Source organism: Gavialis gangeticus, unplaced genomic scaffold (assembly GCF_001723915.1).
Source record: "Gavialis gangeticus isolate Ggan-Ray unplaced genomic scaffold, GavGan_comp1, whole genome shotgun sequence".
NCBI classification, from domain to species: domain Eukaryota; kingdom Metazoa; phylum Chordata; order Crocodylia; family Gavialidae; genus Gavialis; species Gavialis gangeticus.
The window spans coordinates 176,588,408-176,608,002 of record NW_017729024.1 but is presented as its reverse complement, the minus strand read 5'-3'; the positions used below and the strand labels follow the sequence as shown (position 1 = coordinate 176,608,002).

The 19,595-nt window shown below is 49.4% G+C and overlaps 1 long non-coding RNA gene across 1 annotated transcript in view; it reads right to left on the bottom strand.

Annotated features, from left to right (window-relative positions):
- Positions 1–999: 999 nt before the first annotated feature.
- Positions 1,000–19,595, bottom strand: part of LOC109298001 — a 40,811-nt gene continuing 22,215 nt past the window's right edge. The window contains exon 3 of the long non-coding RNA XR_002097486.1: positions 1,000–1,450. This is a non-coding gene — a long non-coding RNA (uncharacterized LOC109298001). The remainder of the gene's footprint in view (positions 1,451–19,595) is intronic.

Sequence of the window (19,595 nt, the reverse complement as noted above, 5' to 3'; positions counted from 1 at the left end):
CAGAAAATTCGCATCTCAAGAGAAACCAGGGTTGGTTCCTAATGTTCAGTGCTTCACACGCTACCTGTTTGTGATTGATTGGCTTGATTTTCCTTTCCAAGTCTGTATGATAAAGGCAAATTGATCAGAAAAGTAACGTTAGGTTTGTCCCCTTGGTCCAATACATAACACAAAAAAGAGACCTGAAAGGATCTGGTTGGGGTAGAGGAGGGAAGCATGGACCTTCATAGATTCATAGACGTAGAGTCAGAAAGGACCTAAGTAGATCTTCAAGTCTGACCACCTGCCCTGTTTTCTTATTTAAAACAAAACAAAAAGAAACCCATCATGCTTTTTATATTAAAAACCCAGCTCTCACCTCTCCATTATTTCCTATAAGATGGTGCGGACAACAAGAGATTTTTTGGAGCAAGATTTTCAATTGTGTTACCTGCTGCTTCGGTGATGCTCTGTATGGCAGCCAGCCATAATGTCCTGAGACAGCCACTATAGGCTTATAATGTTAACTTATTACACAACCCTGGCAGAAGGGAGAAGTCTTTAGCCATGTTATTAGGGGTGGCTAGCGGTGTTAGTCTGAAGTCAAGGAGAAAGTAGGGCAGAGCGGCACCTTAGAGATGAACTGGTTCAAAGAGGCATGAGCTTTCATAGGCAACAGCCTACTTTGTCAGATGCTAGCAATGGACTCGCAAAAAAAGAAAGTGTTTCAAATGGAGAGGAATTGAACTACAAAAGAAGGAGACAGGGAAGAGGACACTGTCGCAAGAGGCAAAAGCTGGGATGAAAAGGTCAGTAAGGAAAATCAGAGCAATTAATACATCAAGAAACAGGAATAGACAGCTGGAATAAAAAATAAAAACCCAGAGTTTCCATTGAGACCTTTATGAAGACAGTCCCGTCTGTGGACAATTTCTTCTCCCACAATTTTGCATTAAGTTGGTTTTTAAAGTTCTGTTTTGTATGGACAACTGTTCAGAAGTCAGGGATGACGTGTCCAGGGGCTGGAAATGTCCTGCCAGGGGTTTTGTGTGCTCTGAAATGATGTCCAACTGGTGTCCATTTAATCTTTCCCGTAGGGTTCACCACTTCTGGCCAATGCAGACAGAAGAGGGACAGTGTCACAGGGTGAATCTAACCCTATCTTTCCCCCTCTTCTCCATGGCAAATTCCCTTCTGAGGAATAATCCTGATGCGACTTGCAGGAAGACTCAGGTCATCTCTGGCAGTGGTTAGAGATTTTTATTTTTGTTCTCGCTGCAGCAGGCTACAGACTAATTGGAAATGCAGCTGTGTCCTTCTGTCTACAGGAGACTTGAAAGGGCTAGTTTATGACACCCTGACCAGTGAGTTTATTACTGGCAAGTTAAACAGACGAGAGTCAAAGTTCCTCTTGAAACTCGCTCTCCTTCTGACAAACATGCCAAGGCCAGATTAAGTAAATGCTCAAAACCTGGGGGGAAAAAGGTGGGGGGCAAAAAGTTAACACAGCAGAGAAGCATCTTAGATCCTAGACGGTCACGAGAAATTCATCCAGCCTTCACCAAAGATGCTTAGTCCGGGATTGATGCTGACAACCTGACGCGATGAGGCTCTCTCGTGATGTATGCTGTGTCCCCCTGGTCCTGCTCCACTAAAATCCCACCATCAGGTTCCCTGCTGGTACGAGCAGGGGCAACTTGGCTGAAATCAGCAGGGATGGACCTGCAGTAGGGATGGACCTAGAGAATACAAAGAATCCGGCCCAGATTTGCAGCTTTTTTCTGGCTCAAGCCTGTGGGTGCTGGGGGTTTCCAGCTGTGCCGGTGTTCATGGAGCCAGGACTCTGGGCCTCACTCTGGCCCGATGCACCATATGCCCCAGGGAACAATACTTCCTCTCTCCAGACTTCTGTTTGCCCTCCTACCTTAGTCAGTTTAGATAAAAAAAACTCTTCAAGGGGTCTCTCTCCCTCTCTCTCTGCATTTGTACAGCCTCTAGCACATAGGACCCCAACTAGCACCATACCCAGACTCCTGGCAGCCCTGAGCAAACTTTTTGTACCGAGCCCCCCTTTGCCAGAGATCATGATAATAATAACTAAAAAATCACTGTTTCTGGCCAGGCGCTGGGCGGCCACCCATGCCTGTGTCCGGCCCTGACCCCAACTCAGCATGTGCCTCTGCAGGGCAAACAGAATACCGTATTTTCTCCCTATTCCCCCAAAGAACAAATGCACTTTGTTTTTTGGAAGGCAGCACGGAGAGGAAAAGATTTCTCCAGAGTCACGACTGATTGTGTGACACTGAGTAACTCCTCCTGGACACGAACACGAGAGGGTCCAGCAAATGTGGCATCCTAGTCTGGGTGACACAATAGGAACTTCCTGGTGTGGCAAGACAGCAACAAGGCAAGGCTGGAGACCAGGGGTGGCCAACCTGCAGCTCCGGAGCCACACGCGGCTCTTCAGAAGTGAATATGCATCTCTTTGAATCTTTACACAAGTGCTCGGTGACCAGCTTCCACTCGGTCAGATTTAATATCAACTTCTGAAGAGCTGCACGTGGCTCCGGAGCCGCAGGTGGGCCACCCCTGCTCTAGACACTTGTCAGGGCAGTAGCACGACTTCTCCTTCTTGACTGCAAGTAGTTGTGTGCATGAGCGCCTTGTGCCTCCCGAGGCTGGGGGGGCGGGCACGGCGACACCTGCAGACGGCGACAGCTGTGTTGGCGGTGGGGGCATGGAGGCAGCAAGCGGGGACCGCCCAGAGGCCACACTGACATCGGCCACAAGGGTGGGGACCGGCTGCAGACTCTGCCGATGGTGCCAGTGGTGGGGGAGGGAGGGTGGCGAGCAGTGACTGCCCGCAGGTCTCAGGGGGTGCACCGCCAATCTCTGGGGGTGAAAGTGCACTCGTGTGCACCCCCAACGCATCGCCAGTGGTTGTGTGCATAAGTACTTGTAATGATCAAGTGCTGTTTCCACACCACAAGCCTCATCAAGATACTACACGCTGCATGGAGCAGCTCACGTGCCCTGTGCCAGCTCAAGTGCTGTTCGAGGCACAAGCTACCATGCTCAGCCCATGCAGCGGTGACACTGGACCCTGCCCCAGCTGTTTGCTGAGCCAGAAAGTAGTGGCAGTCATGACAGCGCTGTGTTTCCCTGCTTCTGTTCCAGAGGAGAAGACTCAGCTCTGCTCCTGAAGACATGCGCCCCTATTTTGAAGGGCTGATTTGGGGCAGAAAGGTGCATGTGGTTTGCAAGTAAATATGGGACAAGCAGCAACCATCCCCTCCTCCAGTGTTTAAAGCCTGGCTCTAGCAACGTGCTCAGGACAGGCTGGGGCCTGGTTGTCAGCGGCCTCTTGCTAGCAAGCTGCCTTCAACATTTGTCCATCTCATCATCCATCACAGCTGCTTCTGACACATGTGAGCACTTGGTTCTCCTCAAATGCCTGATGCCATCTGTTGGCTGAGTAGGACTGCTCTTTCCTGCTGGCCAATTGCAAGCAGTTCATGCGTCCTGTGCAAGCTTCAGCTCCTCTGCTGAATCAGTTGTCTTGGATATTTCGCTGGGCTCCGTCTGCCCTAGCCCCCTGCTTTTAATCTGGACATGCTTTCCCTAAGCAATATGATCTATCAGCATGGCTTTAAATGTCATTCAGATGCCAAAGGCACAGACTTATGTTAAAATTAGCCCTCATATTCCTTCTTCCACCTCCCTGCAGTCTGCGTGCCCAACGTCAAGGCTTTGGTATCTCAACAGCAGCTACAACCCCTTGCCTCTTTTGAAGCCCACCTTCAATGCTCCCAGTGTTCAGCTGGGCTGTGATTCAAGGGTTGAACAGCGTGCCTCTGCTGCAGAGAAGCCTGCCATTTATTTCTTAAAACCACTGAGCACAGATCTTCGCTTCTGCCCTGCAGGACGGTGCAGTCCCCAGGTCATCTAGACATTGCAGCTACCAGGATCCCTGCGTCTTTTCTTGCTTTCAGCCCAAATTCAATGGGATTATGCTGCTGTGCAGGAAAGGAGAATCAGACGCGATACGTTTATAACACGCTCATCTCCATGGCATCAGCTCTCGCATGGTGCTTTGGACATGCTCTTGCAGTTTCCTTCCAGAGGAGCTTTGTGACTTGGACACCTCCGAGCGCTCTCTCCCACATGGTGGCACTTTCTGAACCCGAAGCACTGGCTGAAATCACGTGCCCTTAGCTTGGGCATGGTGTCAATACTATCGGTAATAGATGTCACATCAGATGCTCATGGCTTGAGGCAATTCAACCTGGAGAGCCCGGCTGTCGATTGTCAGCAGTGTCGCTACTCTCGAACTTATTGATTTCAAAGTGAAGATGTCAAATACTCGCGAGGCACTGGTGGGTGACGTTATTCAATCATTGTAGATGGTTTTGTAACGCCGCTCAAGTCCTCAGAATATCTCCAAGTTCTCACGGTAATTAAAATCCCGTCTCATTTTTCCAAGAATAGATGTGTCACTCTGGAGACCCCGGCAAACTTCCATTTTAGGTCTTTAGGTTCCTCCTACCTAAAATTTCCTTGTAATTTTAATTAGACTTGGGATGCTTTACCTTCTGTCCAGAGCTATGGCCTAATGGAAGTGAAACCACGTTAAAGGTTTGCCTTGTGTAAGGGCAGATATTTGAGTTCCAACTTCATATTGAGCCTCTTTTTCCATTTCTTATAACTTTATCAAAGCCTGCTCTTTAAGGCTGAGATTTTCTATGGTCTGCCAAGACAGAAGTGAACCATTTCAGAAAATTTGAGCAAAAAATAGTGAACCCAATATGGCCCAGTCAGGCACAGCTCAGAACTGGTCGAAACACTCAAACTTGTCTTGTGTTCTAGATCTTGGACAGGAAAAAGGAGCAAGCTGCAATAGGGGGAATGTGGTTTTGTGGTTTAAAGTAGGATGATTTTGAGTTTGTTATCAGTTTATAAACTCTGATGTGCTATTTGGATGAAAAGCAAAATAAAATCATCAGTTGCAATGCTAACAGTTTAGCATATAGGATAAACACATGAATAATACACATCCCTGCTTTTTCTGTCTGCTAGATGACTGGCGAGACATTTGATTATCCTCTGATACTTGACTCGGCAAACAGTAAATGATTCCTCAGTAACACATGATGATGTCACTGGTAGCATAATCACATCCACTGATATTTGGAAAGGCATTTTATAGGAAGACTGAACCTTACAGCCTGGTTTAATTTCATTTCAAAACATATGAAAAAGAACAGGTTTGAAGTCTTGACTCAGACTTGCACATTAGCTGGAGAGGCTGGAGATCTGCAGGGGAGTCTGATACGGAGAGCAGGAAAGGAAAACCCAATGAAAAAGGAGGAAGAAAAACTGCAGAGAAAATGGGCTGGAAGAAAACAAGTAATTTCCAAAAAAATAGAGTTTTCTAGGTCCGCAGATTTTTTTTTTAAATATCCAATTTTGCTGGAACATGTCTATTAAAAATGGCTATTTTCCAAATGAAATGAATATTATTTTAAACATTTCAATGAAGTCCATGATATGGTAAACTGCATGTTCATATAACCTCCCTTAGGTCTGTTGTTTTCTCTTCTGTTGTAATCTATGCTGACTACTTAACCCACGTGACTGGTTCCTCATTAATAAGATAACATTTTTTTTAAACTCAGGTGCTTTATTCTGTTTTACCCCAGAGAAAATGAACCTGGATTTTAATTAGAGGGGGAAAGGTCAACGAGCTCTGACTGGCTTGGAGCCGTTCAAGAAGATTCCCCTAAATCTTTAACCACCCAAGTTTCAACCAGCCATGAATGAATATATTCTGCAGACAAATGAACTGGTGTGGGCCCCTTGGAAACTTCAAGACAGTGATGCATTGGCTGCCCTATAAGAATGATGTTGTGCCCTCGCCCTCGCCTCCCATCTTACTTCCCCTCTGATCTATGTGAGACCATTAACTCAAGTTTTTAAAAAGTTTGTGGCCAAATAGCTGCAAGGGAAGTACCCCACTGCTTTTCTAGACATTAGTGGTTCCTCCCTTTGGGAGGAACTTCACCTTTGGCCTGGTCAGTTATCTGCCCGGGGACTGGATCAGGGTCTTTTCAAACATCACGATGATCCGACTCGAAGAGCTGCCATGCAGACACGCGCTCGGCTTCGCTCCACGTTCTGCAAGTCAGGCAGCAAAGTAAAACACGCGAATGGATGGCGAGGCACATCACAGCTCAGCCTCACTTACTGGTAAGAGGCCAAAAGCTTGAGAGAAGGAGTCGGTAGCCATTGGTCAAGAGATGACAACATAAATGGCAACCCTGAATGCATCAATACTCTTAGGCCAACAGGACCCTATAGACAAGAAAGGGCATGGGATGGGCCGACCTCTGCTAGAAGACAGGATAGCCTTTACAGACCTCTAAGCCAATTAATATCCATATGGGATTCACCACTTCGGGAGGGCAGGGGCATTTGCTCTGCTGCCTTTCTTGGGGAATCACCTGCCTTGAATTGCCCCCATGCTACCTTAGGAAACCCAGTCAGCAGAGTCTGGGATCAATTTAGAGCAGACCTGATTCTGCAGAGACCTGCTGTGAGATGCGGATGCATTCCCCTCAACTCTGGTTGACTCCAGTAGTAGTAGAGGGCATTTATAGCCTCAGGTAATCAGCCGGGCCCTTTTCCAGCAGAAGCAGCATAGGGAAAGAGCCAGAATATATTTACCGGGGTTTAGTCAAGGCGTTTGGGGTAAACACCCCAAGCTGCTGCTGAGAAAACAGCACAGCACAGCACCTCTGTAATCAGAGTGATCTAAGGCAGGGGTTCCCAAACTGTGGCATGCCTGCAAATACGCAAAATATCTCTGGGGGAGAGTCATTGTGTAATGGCAGATTTAATTTTCATTAATAATAATGAACGTTCATTCAACACAGTATTAACATTCATTAATAACAACTGGCATTTAAGGGTTAAAATATGCTGGTAGGGGTACCCGAGCGGCTGGTAAATCTGGAAGGGGATATGCAATAAGAAAAAGTTTGGGAACCTCTAAGCTAAGGGCATTTCCTCTCTGTGGGTGCGTTTACACATTCATTAATGCGCCCTAGTTACTGTGCATTAAATTTAGTACTCGGCTGATCAAGTATTAAATCAACACAAGGTAACCCCGGCACATGGGTTGTTAGTGATGCTTACTGTGCAGTAGCCGAATACTACTGTGCAGTGCACGGTTTTTGCCTGGCACGCTCCTGCGCGGTGTTATTAGACGACTGCACGGTTAGCATCTCGTGTGGCCGTGCCCTGTGTCAATTAATAAAAGCTGTTACGTGACCTGTTACGGGGGGGTGTAGTTAGAGCTAGGACTGCTCCACTTCTTACTCCCCAGTGATAAATCCAGCAAAGGCCCAGATTCCTCTCTTTGTCTCCTCTCCTTTCCCCTTCTCAGAAATATCCAGTGGAGATTCCTCCCGAGGACCAAGTCTTTGGTTTCTGGAGGGAAGGGCAGAGAAAAGCAGGGTCTCTGAGCTGCTGGGGGGGGGAATCTCTCCACACTGCCCTCCTAGCCAGCTGCTGATGCTCTTGGTCCCGGCAGGGTGCTTCCCAAGAATGGGGGACAGGGAGTGGAGGCAAAGAGGAAGGTACCCCTCAAGGCAGAGCAGCTGAGAGGACTGTTAACTGCACGGTGGCTCTTGTGTTGCGTGGTGTCGCACCTTTAACGGGCGGGCATTCACCCATTGCTGCCCAGGCAGCAGCCCTGTTGTGCTGCGCTGCACCAGGGGTGTGCATACCATGCTCTCAGCGCTTCATTCATAGAGAAGTAAGTCTGGAAGGCACCTCAAGAGGTCATCTAGCCCAAGCTCTCCCCAGAGACCTCGTCTGAAATAAAAGGTCGAGTCTGGCTCAGGGCTGGATGGTTGTGCACCTTGCTCAGCTGTACTTCCAGCAGCCGTGTGTGGCTGAGTGCGGACACCCTGCAACAGCAGCGTGAGGCTGCTTTTCTTCTGCAGCTCCCACCATTGACAGCAAGTCACCCACTGGTGGATGGAGAAGGGCAGCCAGGAGGGCGAGTCCCTGCCCCTTCCACATCAGCTTGGGGAGTGGGGTCACGACACCCTAGGGAGCAGCCTGCCGAGCTGCAGCAGCAGCGACTGCTGCCTGGTCCCTCCTGGGGCAACTGCATCGGGGCCATCAGCTTGCTTTGAAAACGCAGAATTGATCTTTGTGCATCGGCAGCAGCCTCCGCGGCGTGCTCAGCCCCCCTTCTGCCTGTGCACGTGGAAATACACGGCAAGAGAAGGAGGGAGGAGGAAGAAAGGGATCTGTCGAGGGAAATCCCTTACAGTAGCTCCCTCCGGACAACACCCCAGACGCTGAGCATCCTGCCAGGCCTTCCCCTGCTACTTCATGTGACTCCCTGCCCACCTGTCTCCGCCGAAAGGGGAAACGGGCAGAGCCAGCTCAAGGAGCCGTTGCCTCTGCCGTGTGTGAAAGGGAGAAGGCCGCACACACCCGGCCTTTGGGGACGAAGGAGTGCCGGCTGCGGGGACGGGGGAAGGGAGCGGGATTATATGACACGACAGGGATCCATCTATCCTCTCAAAACTGGCCGCTCCCGAGTAAGACAAAGAGCAAATAGCCGGTCTGCACAGAGAGGCTCTCTTTATGGCTGAAAGTGGATACTTTGTTGGGACAGATTTCAAATAGATTGCCCAGCGCTTTCTCACAGCTCAGAATCTAATTTCTTTATGTTCCTTGAACAGTGGGATATGTTAGCGAGCTTGCAGCTGTCTTTGAGGGACTATTCCCTATCACGTTGCTCTTACTTGAATACCGGCGATGTAATCACTTACAGAAGAGAAAAAAAAAGGGCTTCTTTTGAGCATGGCCTGAGGATTAAAAGTAAACTGGATTGCACTCCCATAAATCACACTTTAGTTCCAGGCTTCTTTTTTGCAATCAAAATATTTGCGGGGGAAGGAGGGGAAAGGGTTACTATTGTGGTTGGTTGCCAACGAAGTCATCTCAGCTGTCTGCAAGAAAGCACGAGCAAGAAGAAACAAAATGCAGGATGTGTCTGACTAATTAATCCTGGCAGGTGATCTGGTATTGGCCAAATAAAAGAGTTCCCCAAGCAAAGACTTTGTTAATGAGATAACACTGTCATCTCATTTTAAATAAAGCAGACAGCGCTGTGTTTGTGTTTCCTCATATGGCTCCTGTCACCCTAAAATCAGAGCGTCTCAGAACCACTAATGGATTAATCCTCCCCACATCCTCGGAGGTACAGCGTTTTTTTTCATTTATTAATATATTTCGTGTTCCAGGTCAAATCAGCCAGACCGGTCCCAAATGGTATCAATTGAGCAGAACTCAATCGTTCCAAAAACCATACCGATTGAGCCGGCAGAACTCAGTCTTTCTAAACACCCCGTATGGCAGTACAACCAGCGAGCATCCTCTGTCCCAGGCTCTCACGCTGCAATTTCAGATACCCCCAAATCCACTGGCAGCCATCCTACGTGGTACAGCTCCACCGTTACTGGATCGTTTTGTAGATGCAATGAATCCACATGGCAGGCATCCTACGTGGCACAGCTACACTATTGCTGGATCATTTTGTAGGTGCAAAATGAAGCCCTGCAGAAAATAAGGCCATATAGATCTACATGGCTTCCCTCTGAAGCCACCATCCAGAAAATAAACTCTGCCTCCTTGGCTGCTGTGGGGATGCACCAGAGATCACCAATTAGTCAATGTAAACAGCCCAGAGGCAGACCTGTGCACCCTCCCCTAACGTCTGCATTACTGAGGCTCTTTTGAGACAGGCAGCCTGAGCACAGTTTAGGGAGACCCTCCTCGGATCTGCCTTGAGCCGCTTGGGGCCAGTCCTGAGCTGTTTGTGCCGCCAAATTCCTGATGTTGGATGTGCAGGAGGGAGGGAGCAGGGCTCTTGCCTCAGCAGCAGGCCCCGGACTAGGAGAGACGCCCTCATGACCCTGCTTGAGCGACTTGTTCGAGCTCACGCAGCAAGGCCCCGACTCCTGTATTGAAATCTGTGAGCTCCAATTCTGTCTCCCTGCCTTGAAAGCAAGTCACCAGAAAGAGGGGCTGAGGCGGAGAAAGGCCTGGGGCGGGATGTGGAGGCAGCACTCGAAGGGACCAAGTGCTATGAAATCAATGGTCCAATTCCCAGCACCGAAGTTAGCACATGCGTCCCCTTTCTCAGATTAGGGCTATTTCCCAGGTACCACCCCAAGAGCACAGGACCCTCCCCAGCCCTTTATCATTACTGCTATCTATTCACCACCACAATAATATTATTATTCTTGAATTAGTGTTGCACAGAGAAGCCCCCACCGGGTAGGTGGTTCAGATCCCCCCAACAGCTGGTTGGTCTCATGATCCCTCCCCACGGCTGGCACACAGACAGGAGATCTGCTCAGAAGTGAATGCCCCGGCTCCTGTGTGAGCGACCCTTGGGGGTTCAGAGCCAATAGCTCTGTGCCACTCTCCTCCCCATTTCTTCCAGAAACCTTCCCTCCCCTCCAGCCTAACGCCCCCAAGCAACCTCCCAACCACTAAGGGCGTCGCTGGTTCCCAGATGACATCCGCCAAGGCATTGCAGGGACAGTTTTGAACCCCTGTGAAATTCCTGAGGGCCAGTTTATTTGATGGCTTGTGCTTGCAAGCACCCCTGGGGCCGAGCGCATGACTCTCGTGCAGGTCTCCTGGAGGGTCACCGACAGAGCGAAATCAAATTTGAAGAAGAAGTTCTGCAAATGCCAGACTGAAAGATGTAGAGCAAGGAGGTGCAAACCCTCCTCCCAGTTCACTAAGGAAATCCAACAGGTTCTGAGGCAGCTGAAAAGATCAACCACCACCCCCAGCACAAGTCTGAGTCAGCTCCCCAAAGCACAGATGATTCACAAGTGGCTGGATGCACAGAGACGGGAGAAACAACTCAGGGCTGAAATGCAAAAGGCGACAGAGCTGAGCCCAGACATGAGAGAGGCGATGCAAATGCAGGCAGGCAGCTCGTGCCCTAAACAACAAGGCGGTTCCAGGCAGGCTCCTTTGCATGGCCTCATAAAGGGATTTCAAAGGTTAGTTCCTCCTCCTTGATGCCTTCCTACAAGACAGATAAAGCCAAGGACTCCTCATGAGCAATGGCTCAGATCTTGATGTTAATGGGAGTCTTGTTACTGATGTCAACAGGAGCAAGATTTGGTCTTTAAGGGCATCGGTGGGTTGCCCTGTGAAACCCAGTACTGGTGCAATGGCAGCCGCCTTTTCACTGGAACAGGAGCCTACGTTAGAGGGTTGCAGCGATGTAACGCCATCGATGTAGGTATAGCAAGGCAAAATTCCTCTTTGGCTTGCTCTGTAGATGTATGAAGACTTCAAAGCTGATCTATTATGGTTTTGTGGGGTGCCTTCTTGGAAGTCTTACATGTTATTTCAGATCTTTAATTAAATGTTTGGGAGATTTTTTTTTATGAGCTTTTCTCCATACTGCTTACTGGGCATTTGAGTTAGGTCTTGTCTCTTCACAGCGGGCATGTGAATAAAGCATGCCCCATAGCTGACATACCAGCAAAACTCTGGGGCAGACCCACCTCCACCAGAGAAGACCCCATAGCCCTGCTGCTTTAGTTAGTGGCAGAACCCCATAGATTAGGCAAGGGGGAACCAACCTTTTGGGTAGGTGTCACAAATCAGCCCTGTGCCTTCCCCTGCGTGATCTGATGTTCTGCTTTTGGCTTCCTGTCCTGTGCTGGCTGCTGGATCTGCTGCTCTGCTTTCCACTTGTTGCTCTATCAGTTGCTGTGCTGCCTACCCCCTCCCCGATTTGTTGTATGCAATGCACAGAAGCTACCGGCGCCAGTTGTGGCATGGGTACTGCGGTTTGTTCACTCCTGGTTTAGACCAAGCCTTAATGAGGTGTTTACGACAGAGTCTGCATCCTTGCTCCTCTCAATGGGTTTCCAATTGTGTTATATTGGTGACATGGAAATCCTCCAGCAGTTCTCCCATTGTCCGGCAAGCAGTTTTTGACAACCCCAAACGTAGAAAACACACTCAGTAAAATTATGAGGTTTGCTTAAAACTGACAAGCTTTCAGAAAATATTTTGAGACACCTTTTATTCATCTTCTGTTTTTTGCTTCTTTAGGGTTTGCATTTTCAATCTCTTCTCTACAACCATGGGAGTTAATTATCTTCTACAAAGAGGCTGAGAGTCCCACATGAGGAGCTATCTCTGAGAGCTGGGACTAAGGGAAGCTCTGGCTATTGTGAGAGTGGCAAGAATTTCATAAGAGTTAACAACAGTGATAAAGTATTCCACAAAAAGCAAGGGAGATGAGGATAACATTTTCAAATGTATGTAAGTGATTGGGGAGCCAAGGTCCTGTTTTCGAAAGGGAGAGTTTACTGACAAAGCAGGCTTTCTGTCAACCACAGCCTGAGGTGCAGCCCCATGTAATTTCTGTATCTACAATGAGAACTTGCACCAGTTAAAGTGGTAACAACCTCCACTTGGGTATACCCAGTGATGCCACTATAAAAGCATTTATAGTAGGGCTGTGCAAAACAGCACCGTACCATCTTGCCTTCAGTGTCAAGGTTTCGACAGAACAGTGTTTTGTATCGAATTTCATTTCAATTCGAAACAGCTGTTCTGTTTTGCTTCATCGAAACAGTGAGGCTGTTTCGACTCTGTTTCGATGTTTCACTAGATCGGCCAGGGACGGGAAGTCAGCCCAGCTGGGCTGATTTCCCATCCCCAGCACTGGATTGGGCAGGGCACGGGAAGTCAACCCAGCTGGACTGGCATCCATCGCAAGTGCTATGGTCGAGACGTTTCAACTTCTGAAACATTTCAACTAGCCTCATTTTGTTTCAAGGCCTTTGTTTCATTTAAATTTTGCTGTTTTGACCTCGAAATGAGTCAAAACAGTGTCAAAACAAAACGGATAGCAAAATTTTGCACAGCCCTAATTTACAGCTGTATAGCTCATTCTTGTATGGCTAGGAACAGACGTTGCATTTGTCCTGGGACTAGTTGTACATGTGTTTGTCTCAGAACAGAAAAGTTCTGGGATTGGTGTGTACACGTCACCCTTCCAGTCTGAATGCATTGCAGCTTTTCTGCCACTTATTCAATGATGTGATCCCAAGATCACCATTCAGTCTCACTTTGCAATGTCCCGGGGCAAACTATTACCACTTCTTATCCTGTGAACCATTTTAGGGCTTGTCTCGGGACAGTGGACATGGATGTCTGAATGTGTGCCAAGAGAAAATGGTTTCTCCCGGACCAAATGTGACATTTGTTTGTAGCGTATGAGAAGGGGAATAAAGGTACAGGTAAAGAAACGACTTACCAAGGAGCAAAAGGTGAGCAGGGATTTATTTTGTGCTGGTTGGTCTGCAGTCATTGCCCAGGGTGCACATCCCCTACCTTTCATGGAAGGATAAACTGTTTATCTTCTCCCTTCTTCTAAGTGATGAGCTGTAGTGCTGTTCACTCTTTTGGCCTTTCTGGCACACTTACAGGGCACAGGTTCTTAATCTGTTCCCCCCTCCCCTTCAGGGCCCCCCCAGTCCAGCTGCCCTAGGTCCAGTGCTGAACCTTCAGTGGCCTATCTGCACCTTTTCCTGGAGCACCAGGCTTGTAGGCACTCTGGGTTTACCATTGAACTCTCCAGGATTATGGGACAGCTGTGGCATATAATGCACACACAGAGACAGGCTTTGCCCAGGTTTTCTAACAAAGAATTACTCTTTCCTTACATAGAACCACTAATATATAGATCTCTATAAAAATATGAATCCCTACATGCATTGCCCTGCCTCAGTTTCCTTGTCATGCTGGGGAATTCTTGGGGCCTTGGTCAAGGTCCTTGAAAGTGTCCAAGATCCATCCTTATTCAGCACTCTACCCCCACTTGGCTTCAGCACGGTGAAAGATGGCTCGTGTGCATGGCAGACGGCATGCCTACCACCTCTATGGCAATCCTGAGGCTGCTGCTGGGAAAGAAGCCCTGCCTGCCCACCTGTTGCTGCTCTGCAGGTGCCGTTTTCTGACATGTGCCCAGGTATGTTTTCAGGGTCTTGGTCTCAGGTGGGCTCCTAACAGTGGCCCTGGGCACTCACCGCACCACTGTATTAATGACCACAGGCTGTTTCTTCAGTCCATATCATGTACAGATCAAGACTGATTGAGCAGGGCTTGTTTCTCAGCAGTGGCTTGTGGGTGACCCCAGAGGCAGCAGACATACTTAGTGGCATTGGTTGAACTTGAGGGGAGATTTTAAAGTGATTTCATTGCATGGATACAATGCATGATTTCATTGCATGGATGCAATGAGATTTTAAAGTGATTTCATTGCATGGATGCAACATTCTTCACTCTGAAATGACTGGTCGCTCAAGCACAGCTGAGGGGTGCAGTCATCAGGCAGACAGACTTAATGCCAGTTCACAGAAGGGGACACCCTTCCTGGGCAGTGAGCAAGCAGAGAGGCAGGGTAAGCAGTTTGTGGCACTCTTGCTATTATTGTTGTTTCTGGAACTTGATGCATTTCTGCAGTAGGAGGAAACTTAAGAATATGGAGAGGAAAATGAGTCTGGTATTGATCCAAAGAGTAAAATCCTTAGCGATGGGTCAAGCAGGACCTGAAAGCCTGGCTGAACTATTATTGCATTAGCACCTGGAACTATGAACTATGTTATTGCATTAGCACCCGGAGCCCTATCCAAGATGGGGGTCCAATGTGGAGAAGCTTGAGAGTCCAGAGAAGAGCCACGTGTATGATTAGAGGCCCAAAGAGCAAGCCATATGCGAAAAGGCTGATGGATATGGGACTGTTCAGCCTAGAAAAGAGAAGACTTCGGGGAGATTTGGTGGCAGCTTACAAATCTATCAGGGGAGAGCACCAGGGGCTAGGTGAACAATTATTCACCAAAGCACCCCCAGGCAAAATCAGGAGCAACAGTCATAAACTCCTAGAAGAACAAGGTTTCAGACTGGATATAAGGAAAATCTTCTTTAGGGTTCATGTGACCAGACTCTGGAGTAGACTCCCAGCAGGGCTGGTGCAGGCACCTACCCTGGAGAGCTTCAAAAGGAGACTGGGCGCGCACCTTGTTGGGGTTATTTGACCCCAGAAGTCTTTCCTGCCCAGAGCAAGAGGGGCTGGACCCGATGATCCCACGAGGTCCCTTCTACCCCTAAACTTCTGTGAATCTGTGCCAGGTGCTATACACACACAGTAAGGCCAGGTCTACCCTCCAGGTTTCACCAGCGTAGCAGTGTCAGCTAGACATTGAATGAATCACACACACACCCAGGCCAACGTAGCTACAACTGGCAAGACCCCTGGTGCAGACAGAGCTCTGGTGAGGACTTGAGGGTTTTTGTCAGTTTAGCTATGCGGTCTGTGGGCAAAATCTGCTTTACCACTAAGGGCTTTTCTCTTGCAGCTGTGCGGACTTAACGAGAAGGGCAGAGGTTGTTCTGATGTAGTTATGTCCTAAGAGTCAGCCCCTGCCCCATAGCATTAGTCTCAGTTTTATACAAATAGAACTGGGATATCAAGAATATTAAGCACATGGCTTTTTAAAGGTAGTAAGGAGACTCTGTTAAGGTCATAGAGGGGTAGAGGCAAGAGTCGAACTCGGGTCTCTCAGTCCCGTGGGAAGGATACTGCAGCCACACTGAAAGCCACCAGCATGCGGAGGCCTGGCCCCCTTGCTGGCTGCTGCTTCAGGAGTCAAAGAGCATTGCTAGACTCTGCGGTCTGTTCATTGCTGATCTCCACTAAAACTGGAAGACTTTTAACAAAAAAAGGCAATGGAAAGAAATGACCAGGGGAAACGTCTGCACAACTTGGAAGCCGATGGAGAACATAGGCGGACAGCTTCTCCTTTACACCCGAGGCCATTCACAGTGCTGCAGCAGTGGACGGTGGCTTGAATGGGAGTTGATGCCAGTAGCACCCATTCTCCTGCCACGCTGCGTGTGAGTTGTACTGGGGAGGGTGCCCGTGCACTGAGATAAGTGTACCCGTCTGCCACTTCTGCAATCCTGTCATCTGCAGTTTATCCCGTTTTCTCCTTTTCTTCGTACTGTTTCCACTTATCCTGAGAAATTCCCTAAGCGCACGCACTGCTTTCCAGCGACTCTTGTGTGTCAGCTTACCCATGCCAGGAGCACAACTAGCGGTGGACAACCAGGGCACGAGCCCCGGGCACAACATTAAAGGGGGTGCCGGCAATGGGAAGCAGGGTGGCGCGTGGGGAAGGGGCAGGGGGAGAGGAGCAGTACTCAGGGATAGGGCAGGGCCAGCCTGAGCGCGGGCCCCATCCAATTTGGCATTGCCACATTCTGGTGGCGATGGGATCTGGTGGTCCTGGATCCTGGTGGCAGTTGTAGGGGGCTGCAGCAGTGGCATCTCCCACAAGGCTACTGAAGGTCTTCCAAGGGAGGTGGTGCTCTCCCCTACCCTGGGGATCTTCAAGAGGAGACTGGACACGCACCTGGCTGGGGTCATCTGACCCCAGCTCTGTTTCCTGCCCAAGGCAGGGGGTCAGACCCGATGACCTACTGAGGTCCCTTCTGACCCTACATCTATGAATCATTCATGTCACTAACCACGTTGACCCATTAGAAACTGCTGAAGTCACTGATCAGCTCCAGAAATGCTACCCCTTCGACTCTGCCATGTTGGGCAGGTGCACGGTTTGCCCAGAGATGAGACCTGTCCTGTGTCCCTGCGGTCACCTTTTGTACAAGGGCGTAACGGGATTGCAGTGCACGAAAGAATCAGTGCCCTGAGCCGTAGAGCTGCCAGAAGCCCCAACACTCACTGAATACCCCAGGCTGGGATTTAGGGCTTTTATTATTCAGTGGGGGACCTAGAGAAGCTGTGAGGGTCACAGGATCTGTCTGTACCCAATGGTCTCAGTATGGACTCTCCATTATATTCCTTCACAGCCACCCTGTCCCATCTCTCCTCTGTCTCGGGGAGCGTTACAAGAGCCAGCTGCACAATCTGGCTCCAGATTTAAAATTCCCTGAGCCTGGGAGTGTTCATCTCCGGGGATTTATTAGTACCCCACCCCTCTCTCGCTTTATCCCTGTGCCTTTCTTACTACAGATACCACCAAGGCACTTAGTTACATACTGCGGGGCAAAAACCCTATAGGGAAATATGTCAACCACAAGGAATTCAACACCAACCCATGCGTCACTTTAGACCTCAGGCCATAAGTAACAGGCGAATCAGAATAATAGGGTTTTCATTCATGCAGCTTCAAGACTTGAATGCTTGCTACTTGTAATACTACAGAGGTACTTGAAGGGCCTCACCCATTGTGCTAGGTGCTCTAGAAACAGGCCTTACAGGGTAAATACACAAGGTATTTTAGTGGAAGCCGGCGGGGGGAAGGGGGGATAAGTGATTCACCAAAGGTCACACTGCAGAGCAGTGGCAGAGCATGAAGCAGCACCCGTGTGCTGAGCTCCAGACCTGCGCTCAAGTCACTGGACTAGAGGACAACTCCACTGCTCTTTGCCACCTGGTGAACTCAAAGGCGGCCAACGTGCTGCAGTCCTGGGGTGGGGAAGGAGTCTCATAGTGCACTGAGGTCCACTCCAGAGGTGCCCACATTTTGGTGCTGTATAATGTAACACCTCTGTCTTGCTTATGGATGTGGCAGATTTGTTGCCCAGCCTTGATGTTTCCCTGCCAGTCAAGCACACGGAGGTCTTCAGCAGAAAGGGGGCAAGCTGCAAGTTATTGTGAAAGCTCTGCAACAGGTGCCATCTCAAACACTGGCAAAGGCTGTGTGCGTGCAAGCAGGAAGAAGGCATTGCTTCACACATTTCACAGACCCCTTCCCAGAGTCACAAGCTGGGAAAAAAAACAGGGACAAGAGGCAATTTAACGCCCGCCCCCCCCCCGGCACCAGACGCATGGGTTGATCTCTTACTCCAGATTAAATCTGACGATAACTCTGCACAAATAATCAGGGCACAGCCCAGGTTTTACAAGCCCCGTCAATGGGATTACCCAAGTTGCGTAGCACTAAGCGCAGTCTGCATGGAGTCACTGTTACGCAGAAGGGGGAGGACGGCTGGTGCGGCGATTAGGGCCGTGACATGCAAGTTAGGGGGCTTGGGTGCACTGTTCTGCACTTGCTGGGCTAAAAAGCTCCTGTTGCTTCAGACCTTCAGGATTGGGCTTTTCATTTTATAGGCCCTTAAAGGTTTATTAAGTGCCTAACTCCCACTGGAATCAATTGGAGCTAGGTACCTAAGTGCTTTCAAGCTCCTGGAGCTTTGTGGCTCTGGAAAAGGGAAATAATCCTACGGTATGTCCATGCAGGAGTGGGTCCAGGATGTTGAAAGAGGCAGGGGGTACGGCCCTGGTGGTGACTGGGAGCCCAGGCCAAAGCTCACGTACTATACAGTCAAGGGGGTGGGAGGTCTGGACCACCACACCCCCCTGGCTCCATTAAAGGCTGTGGAGGGCTCTCCCAACCTTAGCCCTTTTATACCTTTGAATGCATTTATCCTCTCCGGTTTGACAAGAGAAACCCTTCCCTCCCACTGCACATCATCGAACCACTGAAGGGCTGCGGGTGGGTCTCTGCTGTGCTCGCTCTCTCCCCAGCTGGAAGCTGTTCCCTGCACACACGACAGCGAGCTTGGCCTCAGTTTGGCTTTGCCAGGTGTATTCAGAGACCTGGCAGAAGGGGCTGTGGGTGAGCATTTGGTGGTGGCACCACCTGCCTCTGCTGCTCAACCTGGCACAGCTGCTGGCATGTGTACTTTGCTGGGGAAGAAGCACAGGCCCTGGGGTTCAGCCCGGCACTGCCTTATGGATGAATTATATAGAGAGTCTGTGGTGCAGCAGCAAATTGAATCTCAGCGACCCAATGGCCTAGGTCCAGGGGTGGCCAACTTGCAGTATGTGTGGCATGGGCAAGCTGCATGTGTGGCACATGGCAGACCCGGGATGGGACAGACAGGACAGCAGCAGATAGGGCAGGGAGCAGAAAGCAGAGCATCAGATCAGGTAGGGAGCAGAAAGTAGGGCAACAGATCGGGTAAGGGAAAGGGATCAGAGTGGCATTCGGGGAGGGTGCAGGGCTAATTTGTGGCACGCTGGCCCTCCCCCACTGACCTAGTCACTGCCCCATCCTTTGCAGACAGTGCTGCAGTGATGGACGTCACATTGCTGGACAGATATAACCAGCCACCTTCCCTCTTCCAAAGAACATGCTATCAAAAACAGGCAGGTCAAGTCAACAGATGAGGCCGCAACAACAGGTCGGGATGAGGTATGCGGAAACCATTTTAGCCAGAGAAATACAAGAAAAAAAAAAATGGGTGCAAAGGCAGAGAGAAGGGGGCGAGCCTACTTTTGTTTGCAGGCTTGTTGCTACACTAGGATATAATTTGATATTTACAGCTGCTCTGGGTCTGCAAGGATATTTCAGAGACCAATCTTTACATCTAATCTCCTTACATAAAAAGCAAGTGGCTGGGTTATGTGCTGACACTGATAAAACCAACGTAAACCCAGAGTAACTTCTGGGGATAATGTG